General features: G+C 42.0%; 2 long non-coding RNA genes across 2 annotated transcripts; both read left to right on the top strand.

Moving 5' to 3' along the window:
• Positions 1–295: 295 nt before the first annotated feature.
• On the top strand, positions 296–2,910 carry LOC114565650 (uncharacterized). The gene is made up of 3 exons (XR_003693956.1): positions 296–503; positions 1,293–1,447; positions 2,473–2,910. It is a non-coding gene; the product is annotated as an uncharacterized LOC114565650 (long non-coding RNA).
• Positions 2,911–3,019: 109 nt separating this feature from the next.
• Positions 3,020–6,641, top strand: LOC114565649 (uncharacterized). The gene is made up of 4 exons (XR_003693955.1): positions 3,020–3,401; positions 4,581–4,650; positions 4,872–5,040; positions 6,106–6,641. It is a non-coding gene; the product is annotated as an uncharacterized LOC114565649 (long non-coding RNA).
• Positions 6,642–13,675: the final 7,034 nt, after the last annotated feature.

The raw sequence follows: 13,675 nt of genomic DNA, 5'->3' as shown, positions 1-13,675 counted from the left end.
ATCATACAAAAAGGGCATGTTCATTTTGCTGGAGAAACTGGAACTGGAAAACTGAAAAAGAGTTGGAGGTTGGCAAGATAGAGCTGGTCATTGTGCACCATGGCTCTGTGTCCTTTGTCTCAGAAAAATATTGTTTTGTTAAGTTGAGGGACATTGGGGTCTACAGTGTTTTGGGGACACCCCAAGAGCAGTTTGTTTGCGTGAGGCATGATGATCTACTGGATTATTATCCATTGCCATCCTACACAATGTGTGATATTACAATGATCTGTCTCCATCACTCCTTTGCAGAGACATGGCTGCAGGACAGGAGGAGCTCAGGAGGGCTGTCTCTGCAGTACTTCCGGACCTCCCCGCAGACGCACTAACTACCTTGATGGCAGGCCTGGAGGAACTTGGTGTAGAGAACAAGGAGGACATGAGCCTTCTAAGTGAAGAGAATCTTCTGCCCTTTCTCCGTGTGGTCCAGTCTAGAAAGCTCCTCCGTGCCTTTTCATCTCAAGGTAACCGTAGGTTGAGTGGTTTGGGTTCTATGGGCACTTCTAGGATGGGGGGTGGTCATCTGCATGGTGTGTCTATCACACAAGGCACTTTTATTCTTCGTCCTCTTTAATGATTTGTAATTCTATGCTACACTCTTGACGGTTCAGAAACTGCGCTCAGAGTTAATTTATGAACGCACCCCTAATCTCTTAACTCTGCGATCTGTAGTATCTGGACTTTTAAGGTGCCACTCCCATCATTGCTCCACCATCATAGCCTCTCCGCCATAGCCACCCCATCATAGCCAGCAAAAATGAATTGATTATGTAGCCTTACTAGCCTATTTCATGAACTATGCCCTGAGTGTGCTTTATGTTATATAGCTTAATGTGTTCTTTAAATTTAGGATTGTGTAAGTATTCCAATATGATTGTGGTGATGGTGTGATTTTTTTTAATACGGTATGCTTGTGGCATGATGTATTAACTAATTTCTTTGGCAGATTGTGAAATCCACTTTCGTTTTATGCCCTAAAAGTTGCAATATCGATGGCCAAATGGAATTCCCACCCTGGTCACCAATCACCTTTCTTTTCTTTTTTTTCTTTTTTTTGTGACATGATGTGACAAAAAAGTGTCACATGATGTGACCTTGGCAGTCAGGTGGCTTTCTACAGTTGTTTTTTGAGGCTACCACGACAAAAAGTAAAAAAAAAAATTAATGGTTTTGTTTTATAGAAACTATGATGGATGTTTAAATACACCATAGCATGTCTGGATCACAGGGGTCTAATGGTAAATATTTTTCAGGTTACTTCTCAGTCCTGTCTCCTCCTGGCTCTCCACAACTCTCCTCAACCCTGTCCCCCGCAGGAAGTCCACAACTCTCCTCACCTGAGACACCCCGAACATCCAACCCAATAGCTCTGCCCTCACCACGCACACCATGGCCTGTACATTTTAAGGTGGGGCGGGGGTGTTGGCGATTCCTAATATATATTTCTGGGCCGATGTTCAAAATGGCAATGTTGCCGGTGGCCGATGGCAATGGCCGATGTTTGTTTTTGCTCAGATTTTGTTATAAGATTGGACACGTTAAAAATTTTAATTAAAACAATAATAAATGGAATAGAACGGGCTGGGTAGGCTACGTTTTGTACATTGTTGGTATGACATAAAATCAGCCACAGTCTTCGATGAATGCCACTTTGTTGGACCAATTCGCCTTATTCCCGCCGTGGCCATGTTAACCTCAGCCTCATTTTCGTTTTCAAAGTGACACAGCAAGAAGCACGTCTATGATCTGGAATTCCTAGGTTCGTTCGTGTAGGATGCCAAAGCCGTAATGAACATATGATCAACTCTCCTAGATATGCTTTTGTGCACATTTAATGCTTCACGTAGGCCCATTTCCCCCATATCACAAAATATTAAATATTACATTTATTCCAGATGGACTGCAAGCTTACACAGCGAGGTGTAAAGTTGGTGACGGATGCCTAGCCTACATCAAATATCAAGAGAGAGAGAGCAAGCAGCATACATATTAAAATACTGAGCAACTATATTTTTATGCAGGCTATATTTTGGATCACAAACATAACGCAGAACTTAAGTCAGCCTAAGGTATCCCATTTTCCCATGAGTTAATTTCTTGCTTTATACTATTGTTGGGAGTGATGGGGATTAGATAAAAATTCATATAGCCTACTATTCTAAGCATATTCAGGCATCTCAATTCTCTTTGGAAAACCCTGGAAAAAAACATCTTTGGAGCTACTTAACTCACTACGTACGATCGTTTTTGACAGGCCACTTAGTGGAACTCTCAACAACTGGCTACAGACAGGCCTCTTGGTTGTCTTAGATTAAATTTCTTATCACTGCTTCCTTTGAGTCTGATGCTGAAATTACTACAAATGCACCCTTAAAAGCTTATATCTTTGTATCCTTCTCTTTTTTTCACCATTTTCTGTTTGCATCCTTAAAGGTTAACTGGGAAAAGATGACATCAGAGATCCAGTCAGCCATCGCAAATTCTACTAGCCCAAATCCTGCAGAAGAGCGATGGTCAGAGAGCTTGTCGATCAAATGAGGGTGCACAATGCAAATCCAAATAGAGGGATCTGTTTGAAAGTTGTAAACGATATAATACAGAAGTACCCCACATGTTTTGGGGATGTGGACGATGGTGAAAATACAGCTGGAGCATCGTTCGTCCAGCAAGTAAAAACCAGAATCGAGCACGTCAACCGAAACAACACATTGGCACGGTTAAGAAAGAATAAGCACAGCAATCCCCAGGCGAGGACAAATGGAAGAGGTCCTGTTGATCAGTATGGATGTGTCAGATGGGCACCTCAAGAACTCCCCTCAGGGGAGACTGAAGAAACCCTACAAGAGATGAAGACTCAGATGCAGCAGCTATTTGCCCAGGTAGGAATAGTGGAAATTAATATCTAGGCATCCTGAGGCACAAACTTATATTTTATTTTTGAGTATTGATGCATCCAAATTTTGACCCCTAGGAAGGAATGTCAGGCGTGGAGAGAGGAGCGCTTCAGAGGTGGCTTCAGAGAACCTACATTCTCCAGCGTTGTGATCTCAATGCTGACCCTCCACACAGCGTCTCAAAAATGAAGGACGACTGGCCCTTTCTCTTCTCCTTGAAGGGCCTTTTCTTGCATTTCAGTGAGCTGACCGGAATTCCTATCCAGGAGAAGCTGCCAGCCGCCATAGACAACAGGAGTCAGAACATCATGGAGTACTTCAAACAGCAGAAGACACAAGGGGTGGGGAAGGTTCTGGAAGCCTTCAATGAAGAGAGTGGCAAAAAAAACAAAAAACAAAGCTGTCTGCACCATCATGTGGCTGCTTGCTCACTTTAAAGAGGGGGATGGTATCTTCCTTACGGCTGATGTAAGTATAACTTGCAGTGCTAATGCATAAATTAACCATTCCCTCACTCCCTCCCTCCCATCTCTGTCCTGCTATTTTGTAATTGTTAATTACCAGAAATCAGTCACCAGCCCCATCCTTTTCTATGGACACTGTGCACAAGTTATTCTAATACTCCATAGACTGATTAGCCTGAGTATCAGACCGAAGCTAGCGCTTCAGTCTGACACCCGTCTCATTCAAAGTGTTTACAAAAGTGGAAGGCTTTAGATACCTTTTCAAAAGAAAACTTTTCCCATTGCCAGTTCGGAGAACAGCCAAAACGTTGCCCCTTCTAAAAAAAGCTCTGCATGCAGAATACTGTTCTGGTTTCAGAGCGGTTATTCCAGTAAACCGTGTTTTTTTTACTAAAACTGCCTCAATCGCTATTGATTGATCAGTATTCTCCGATCTCCGAAGCAGACATTGATTGAAAAGGGGCCCTCGGCTGATTGGTTCATCACGTTTAGACCCATCCACCCCCAGCGCTCATTGGGCTAACATTCTTCCGGTCTGGCTGTACTCGTTGCTCTGAATGGAGAATCCAGTAGGGCTGTGCTCGATTGAAGAAATTCTTAGTCGACTAACACTCATTCAATTGTATCGACTAATCAATTAGTGGATTTAATCGACGGATCTGTAAATCTGAGTTTCTCCGCAAAGAGTCATGCAAAAGCACCACTTTGATTCTTGTGTTTACCAGAGATGTGCTCGTACGTTTCTTGGAAATAAATCATTCAGCATGAAAAAAGCATAAAACATGACTAATCGACTAAAGAAATCTAAATTGACCCAGACCAAAACGACCGATTAGTTGACTAATCGGCTAAGAGGGAGCAGCCCTAGAATCCAGACCCAAGACGGAGCCTACTCAGTGAAGTTGGCGGAGTCCGTGGTCTGATCCAGGCTAGACTCTGATGGGTTAGCCATTGCTTCCTGCCATGTAGTTCATAAAATAATTTTAATTTACCGTTTTATTGCCATGGCATCAATATTTAAAAAAGAAATTTTCCACGAGCAGCTGTTTCTACATTTGGCACCATAAATTGAAGCTGATTTCCCTCTTGGTGTTGAGTAGAACATGACAGCTTTTGAGGCAAGTTTTCTTTGTCATTGTTTACTCAACTTACCCATGGTTAACTTATGGTTTTTATTCTCCAGCCCTCTGCCACAGCTGCCGATATTGAGAGAGCTGTCACCCTGCCAAGCACACCTCGATTAGTTGTACCAGGTATAATCTTCCCTTATTTTTTTATTTATTCATGTGGTTGACTGTTGCGCCTAAAAATGTCTTTCTTTGAGTTGTGAATGGAGGGTGCAGTGGTCAAAGGAGATAATAATGTTCAAGTGGAGGTGTGCGAGTCTTTCTCCACTTGAACATTAATTAATTCATGTTAGGTGGCTCTAGTGTGTTGTGCAGCTTTTAGCTATCATATTGTTAATGGGTTTCAGGAGAGATACTGCGCGGTGCAGACACATGGATTATGTCCATGGAAGGATCATGTGTAATGGGGCCCCACAGCAACCTCCTGCATGGATTGGCAGCACTCTTCGCTGCCTACTATGTCTTCAACTTGCAATATCCGTCAGAAGCCGCAAGCACACTTGAGTTCATCCAGAGGTGTGTTTAAACATAGCACTGTCATGAAAATTATCATAGCAATGACTTGATATATGAAAGGATCTTAATCAATGTTTATGACTTTTCTGTATTTTACATTTTTGTTAGTTAGGGATGTCCGTAAGTCGGCCCGGCCCACTTAATACAAAATCATATTACTTTGCATTTTGAGTGATCAGATTTTACACATTACTTTAGGTATAAGAAAAAACTCACACATACAGACACTCACTCAATCTCTCACAGTATTCCGGCACCGTGCCGGATCTCCGGCGTGACACGGTTGTGAAGAAATCAGGATAGAAATTCGGGAAGGTTTTTCATTTTTGAGTTCCCCAAAACCAATGGCAGCTCTCACTTAAAAAATGGCAGCTCTCACAAAAAAAAAAAAAAAAAAAAAACAAGATTAAAGTTTTGTCTGTCTACTTGAATGCGTGATGTCTTAAAAAAAATAGAACAAATTCCTATTTTAAAGCAAGCGTGCGCGAGGCCCGTAGTGTCCGTGTTCCTGGTGTAGCCGGAATCATTGACATCAGTTGAATCTACGCGCGTGTAGAATTACGCGTACTACGCGTGCAGAGGCCCGGTGTAGCTCGGGTGTTAAGAGATCTTTCTGTTTGTAAACTATGCACATGAATTTAGACCTGAAAATAGACCTACCCCTCTCCATCTAATAGTCTGCTCGTTTGGGAAATGGCTGAGATAATTATGAAAGTAAATTGAATGAAAATAGTCATTTAAAAATATACAGGACTATATAAAATATGAAATCAGATTTTACCAATGCAAAGCTTTTAAAGTGAGATGCATCACGGTTTCAGCCCAATTTCTATCCGATGCACACCGCTCCAACCAGTGCACTCGCATCGCAGACCCTTGTATCGATATCGTGCCAAGCCACAGACACACACACACACACTCATATAGCCTACACCGACTCTGTCTCTCACACACACACTCATTCATTCATAAAGATCCCTTAATGTTTCATGTCATGGTTATGACCATGTCATATCAGTCTTAAATGTTACCTGATAAGTGTGTTTTTTCCCCTCCTGTTTTCAGAGCCTTTTGCGGCATAAATCCCCAGACGGGCATCAAGGCAGAGAAAAAACGAGGGCTGAACGCACCAGTTTGCACACTTTTGAGAAAACTGCTGGATTTTGAATTGGTGGGTAGGGACATTAGAGGACATTAGTGGACAGGGGACATTAGAGGACATTTGTGGACTGAGGACATTAGTGGACATTAGAGGACATTAGTGGACAGGGGACATTAGAGGACATTTGTGGACAGAGGACATTAGTGGACATTTGTGGACGGGGACATTAGAGGACATTAGTGGACAGGGGACATTAGAGGACATTAGTGGACATTTGTGGACGGGGACATTAGAGGACATTTGTGGACAGGGGATATTAGAGGACATTAGTGGGCAGGGGACATTAGTGGGCAGGGTACATTAGAGGACATTAGTGGGCAGGGGACATTAGAGGACATTTGTGGACATTACATTATAAAAAAGTACACAAAACCAGGCTTATTTCAGCCATGTGTTAATAATTTTGTTATGTTAATTTTACATGTTAAAGATTGTTGTTAAATAAATGAGGAATGATTGTTTGTGCATTGTGCACTCCATCTTCTCTTCAATTTTAAGAGAAAATAAAAAATATATAAAAAAAAAATACCATTTGTTTTGTTTTTCTTTGCAGAAGTCTAAAAGAGGACATTTATCCAAGTTACAACATTTAATTGTAATATTTACAATATTCTGTCCTGTGAAATTACAGGAAGTCCAATTTTGTGAACTCCTCTTCATCATGCGAGAGTTTGAAGAACTGAATAACAGCCATGACAGACAGATTTGGTGCCTTCTTTAGTTTAGCCAGTGAGTGGCCAGGCCCTCCATGCCAGGATGTGTCTACTCTGCACCTCCACCACGTCGACTTTCCCAGAATTGGAGCAGGCGATGACGTTCTTAAAATCTTCAAAATCCAGGACAGCGCCTCCAGGCCGCTTCCTCATCTCTTTCTCCACGCCATGGTGGAAACTGTCTGCGCTCACGAGAGGTGTGACCTGGTTCAAAGTACTTTAAAGTTACATCCTCAAGTGGGGTCGTAGTGACAGTGACTAAAGTAGTAAGGAGGCACCAGTACAAAGAAGAAGAAGAGCTCAGTATTTGGAGCCATTAGGATTAGAGAAGTGAGTCTAACGCTAGCAATGGATAGTTTTTTACTCCCTCAACGTCAAGCTGTGGAGACTTTATCACAACCTGTAAATGAGACTGAGAGATATGGGGAACCTGTCACCAGGTTCATATACATAGCCCAAAAAATGTGTTCGCACTCAGTGGCTTATTTAGCTATATTAAGTCATACAGATATGACTACAGTATTTTGACCATATGTGCAAGTGTGAAAACTGTGTGAGGATACATGCGCGTGTGTGTTTATATGTGTGCTTGGCTGTGTGGTGTATTTGGCCTGCTGCATTACTCTTCTGAGCCAATGTCTGAGAGCTGCAGTAATGATTGTTTGAACCTGGCTTGTTGGATGGTATTTGAAATATGTTTGGTGGGCTAATCAGAGTTCTATGGTGCTGTTGTATCGGCAACTTTAAATCAATCTTTCGCTCGTTTAGTAGGCCTAAACCGCGGCGTAGGTGGGTGGGCATCTGCGCGAGTGTGTGTAACGTTAGCTATTTGTGTCAAGGGAAACTCAACATTTCAGAGCACCCTCAATGAAACTTCCAGCAACCCCAAAGCACCAGCAAAAGAAAATATCTGGCGCCGCCAGTAAATGATATGTTTCACATCCCGCCCCTGATTAATAGGGGTGGGAATCACCAGAGGCCTCACGATACAATATCATCACGATACTTATGTCACGATACGATATTATTGCGATTTTAAACATATTCTGCGATATATTGCAATGTATTACCTTTTTTCCAACTTCAAATTCTTCCCTATTTCAAATGATGTCGCTGTTTTATCTAAAAAGATCCATTTCTCTGTTTGTTCATCTCACTTCAATTGCATTGCTGCAAAATGGGATTGTCAAGCAGACCAACTGACCAAACTGACCGACACATATGTATATAATAAATGATCACTACTTGGCGTCTGTGTATTGATACAGTATTGCCACAAAAAATATTGCGATACTATGCTGTATGGATTTTTTTCCCCCCCATTCCTACTGATTAAGTGCTGTTACAAAAGCTGAAGCCACTTCCTCTGCCTTCATCCAGCCATGCCTTCGTGCCATATTACTGAAAGGCTGTTCTTCTTGGAAGATGACTTTTTTCCCCACACTGGCGAAGGTTTCGTGGAATGCCGTGATGCGTTTTGTAAAGACAGCAGTTTTCACCCCCAGGCATTCGGGGCAGCATTATGACTTTCTGGAGGTCAACGCTGCGGATTGAGAGGTCATCAAGCTCGTGCCTTTCAGCATCCAACCTGTAGTGATGCCTTCCTCTCTCTGCTCTCTTCTTGTGCTCCTGGAACCTTACTATGTTCATCTTCAGCTGCGGACTGCTCTTGAAAAATTATTTGGGCGCTATGATTTATATTATCACCATCTTCATCATTATCACCCCCATCCTCTGGTACATAGGTAGCATCCCTCTTATCATCCTCATCACTGTCATTAGCACTCATCACCGTGCCCTCATCCTTTTCGTTCATTGGAGCGACAGATTCTTGTCGGGAGAAGCTATTATCTGCCCCCCTCCTCAGTGAAACTGCCTGCCTGAAAATCTGCGTTGAGTGATGCAAACAACCCCTCCAGATAAACTTTTCTCATCCTCTCCTCTTCACTATCTGCTTCTGCTTCAGTGATTTTTGGTGTAGTTTCCTCATAATTTCCTGAAATAATTAATAAAAGATGAATGTGATTTTCTTATAATTAGTATCCTAATCAAGTAACCTATTCCACTTTTTTTACATTTTAAAATGACCAATTCCTTGAATTAGAGGTCAAAGAGATCTTAAGGTAACATGTATGCTTCTTGTCTTTGTAGCCTTACATCTAGGATATTCTCAGACTTTTAAATTTCCTATCATGCTGTCTACTCTCATTAAGCTATAAACATCATTCAAATAGAGTAATCATATGTATTCTTAGCTATCTGTTGTGCTAACTTATGTAAATGATGTTTGGACACCATGTGTCTGTATTTTGCCATTCCTAACTTATGTATATAGTTTATTTGCATGTTTGCACATTTGTTCAATAAATCTTAACTAATTGAAGTGTTTTTTTCGTCATGGTTTTTATATTTTGGCATGTCATGTCCAATATTGCACACTGTTATAACATAAAAAAACAAGAGTATATATTTAACAATGTTTTTATTTAGCTATTCAAGTAGCGCATCAAACCCTCTCGTATATCCTGGCCTTCTTCCTCTGCACCCTGTGACAGTGCCACCACAGGCTCTGCTGCTACAAATGCATCCCAGTCACTGTCATAGGCCTCTCCATGAGTCTCACAAAGATTATGCAAAGCACAGGAAGTCAGCACCATAGATCTCACCAGTTCTACATCACAGTCATTTCTTTTCATAAGGCAACGCCACCTTCCCTTCAGTCTACCAAAAGCATTTTCCACAACAACCCGTGCCCTGCAGATTTTCTTGTTGTAAATCTGCTGTTCTGCTGTGAGCCGTCCAGTGTCATGGAATGGTTTTAAGAGCCAGTTCTGCAAGGGATAGGCAGAATCCCCCAGGATGTAGTAGCCAGCATTAACCCCACCGATGTTCCTGGTGGAAGCTGGAAAGCAGTTGCCACTGCTGGCTAACTCCCACAATTTGGACAGTCTCAAAACACGAGCATCATGCGAGCTGCCAGCCATTCCTGCAAACATGTTCCAGAACAGTCCCTTTCCATCAACAACACCTTGAAGGATGATGGAGAGCCAGCCTTTACGGTTGAAATAGTCACAGTGGTACTCTTGTGGTGCTATGATGGGTATGTGTGATCCATCAATAGCACCAATGCACTGCGGGATCCCCCATCTTCTCTCAGTGTAGGCAGCCATTTCTGCAAACTTCTCCTGGTCTGGGAAACAAATTTGTTCCGGCACCAACAACATCTCTGCAGCAGCAGCGAACTCTTGAACACACCGGCACACAGTTGTGATGCTTACTCCAAAAAGATGGCCGACAGTTCTGTACTCGGAGCCGGTCGCAAGCTTCCACAAAGCCATGGCCAATCTCTTCTTTAGAGGTACACACTTGTGGAAGGTTGTGTCCTGTCTCTCCATCGCTGGACGCATTTTGTTGTAGAGGTAGATAAAGGTTTCTTCGGACATTCTGAAGTTCTCAACCCACTGAGTGTGTGTGAAACCGGGAACAATAAAATCCCACCACTCGGCAGCTCGGTTGAACGCCCAAACAGATGGTCTGCGGCGGCGATTTTGCAAAGCGTAAATTATCTGAAACACAAACAGAACACAGCATACTTTAGTGTGTAATAATGGTTGCTTAAGTTCATGTAATACGTTGTATTGCGTATAGTAAATACTGACTGTGGCCCTGAACACATGCAAATGTTAGCTAACGTTACCAGGTAACTTACCCTTTTGTGTCGGCGAACAATAGTCGTATCAACGGCTGAACTCTGTAGTAATTCCAAAACTCTCCTGTTTTTTTCAGACGTGTTTTTTTTTGCTGCCTTCAGCTTCTTTTGAAACAAAATTTGTCTTCTGGCTGTGGCAAATAGCCACATGCCGAGAATCAAAAACACACACCTTCGCCGTCCTCCATCGTTGTGTACTTTGGCTGTATTGAGAGAACGTTGTGTACACTGAGTGAGTCGCATTGAAAATTACGTCATGGCAGTTTCCTGCGGCGTCGCTGATGACCAGCCACGCTGAGGCGGTACTATAATCTGCAATGGAAAACGGACGCACAGCGAGTCGAGTCGAGTCGAGTAGAGTCGAGGCGAGTCGAGGCGAGTCGAGCAGGTACCATGTAATGGAAAAGCACCATTACATTTGGTTTAAATCAGGAACAGGTCCCAGGTCCATCTGAAAGAAACAAAGACAGACAGGAACAGACCGATGAGCATGACGAGGTGAGGTCTGCATATGTCAGTAGAAAAAAACCTATGCAATTCAAATAAACAGACACAACAATAACAATTTTAAAACAAGCCACATTAAAAACGGCATTCTGTTTGCCATACATAAACCGCAAACTTTGGCATACTTTTACAGCACATGCAATCACAGGCTGAAGCTGAGTGTGGTCAAGAACAGAGCACAGAGGAAGTGCAGTTGAGATTCATGAACAAAATCAAACATATATCTATTAAAGCACAAAATCTCTGTATGTGTGTGTGTGTGTGTGTGTGGCACCCTCGCATTGTTGCATCATAAAGAGCCAGCTGGGTTCATTAAGTAGGCCCAGAGCAGGCCTAATCAGAACACTGGCACCTGACGGGGTCGTAAAGTAATCAGTAGGGGGACGGGTATGCACACTTGCTACTAGCAACACATAAAATATAAACGTCCTCAATCATCCATCCTTCGAAGGATTAATCCATATGGAGTTGATTTCTTGCACATAGAATAAACCTAGTCCTAGACAGAAAGTGTTTAGTCTAGGAGTAGGTTTATTCTCTGTACATGTTAACAAGTCTATGCGGATTAACCCCTTGAAAGATGTGAAATGAGCAGGCTAGACACTTACAAAACCTCTACATAAACCTACTAGTCTACACCACTAACTAGACTTTAAGAATTACAAAGACCAACATAACTTACCTAACCACCTAGCCAGGGGCGGTTCTACATTGATTGATGCCCCGGGCGAGACCCCCTTTGAGCACACACACACGTTTTTTTTTTATAACAACATAAGTAAAAGACAAAATTTTTCAACTGCACAAATCCTTCGTTAGAACATTTGAAAAATACGCTTAAGAGAATCCAGGTATTTAACTATTGCAATTACAACAGGAAACACTTTTTAAGGTGCACAATCTCTACCTCCAACATTGCCAAAAGACAATGAACAAAATATAGAATAAATATTCTAAATAGCACAAATCTTTCATCACACAAATGTGAAGACACACTAAAGAGAATCTAATTATTATACTATAGCACTAAGAACAGAAAACCCAAACTAAAACTAAAACCTGACCTTTCTGGCCTTCCTTGATGCAAAATCATCAATGATGTCATCGTATGAAATCTGCTCCGATATTGAATAATTGATAATGATGATGACAAGGCCAGTGATCCGTTCCTGGGACATGACCTCAGGTATGACTTGATCAATTTTATTTTGGAAAAGCTCCTCTCTGCTGGAGCCACAGTGACTGGCAGGGACAGACTGGGACCAAAAATCTGCCCTGGCATTTTGGCCCAGACCGGCCCACCACATGAGATCACAGACAGACAGACAGACAGACAGACACACAGACAGAAAGATTGATTTTTATTGATCCCAAACAAATGGTCCTTACCAGTGTTGCAGCACCACAATATCAGAAACACAGCACTAATATTAATGAAATAATAGGATACAATATACATGAAATAATAATAGGATAGAATATAAGAACAAATAATTTAAAATATATACAAGTTGGGAATAAAACTGTACAACTGTTTAACTAGTATTGATAAAGCTGTACCCGTCCTTGAATATGAATATGTATACCATCTCCTACTCCTTAAAAGTACTAACGCCATGTAATGAGCAAGCAAGAATCAGTGAGAGTTGACATATTAAAAGGGGTGATAGAATGCAAAACGGATTTTACCCTGTCATAGTTGAATAACGACAGTTCGGTGGGTAAATAGGACATACATAGAAGCTCAAAGTCCCACTGACACCTCTTTACTCTGAAAATCTCATATTTTGAAACTGCCGCTGAAAACGGGTGAATCTCAACAAAGCTGGAAGTTGACGTCCACCTCCCAAAAAACGGAACCTTTGTCAGACCATGGGTGTATTAATAGAACAGTCACGCCCCAACATTTACATAGGCTACACAACTGACCTGAGATCAGGTAGTCTTCTGAATCTAGCTAGGTCACGCAGATCTCTGCTATTCCATTACAAAATTTACTTCTGAAACTTTTTTATGCGAGAAATCAACTATGTAAAGCTCAAATATGGGCCGCTTTACGAAAATGGATGGCTAATTGCAAATTTTGTCCGACTGTGTGTCGGAGTTCAGCGCCGGTGCTGCCTTGTGTTGCTGCCTCGCCGGCTGGCCTGCCTTCCATCACACACCATGGCCTGCTATGAGGTACTTGGAGCTCCGTCACGACCATTGACATGGTCAACCTGTACACATAGGACTGAAGGGACAGTCGCAGCTAACGAAACCCTTACAGCTCACAAATATTCATTAACTTGAAATCAGACAACGTTGTTAGCTTTATAGGACATTTAGTTAGATGTTGTGTAAGTGGTGTGACGAAATTCAAACTGTAAATATATTCGAATTACGACGAAAAATGAAGCTAACTATCCGTGATTTGTAGCTACACATAGATAGGATTGAAGGGACAGTCGCAGTTAACGAAACACCTAGCTAGCTAAACTTCACAAATATGAATTAACTTGAAATCGGACACCGCTGTTAGCTTAAGACATTTAGGTATATGTT

The sequence above is a fragment of the Perca flavescens genome, chromosome 12 (assembly GCF_004354835.1).
Source record: "Perca flavescens isolate YP-PL-M2 chromosome 12, PFLA_1.0, whole genome shotgun sequence".
Taxonomy (NCBI): Eukaryota; Metazoa; Chordata; class Actinopteri; order Perciformes; family Percidae; genus Perca; species Perca flavescens.
This window is presented reverse-complemented; position numbering and strand designations above follow the sequence as displayed.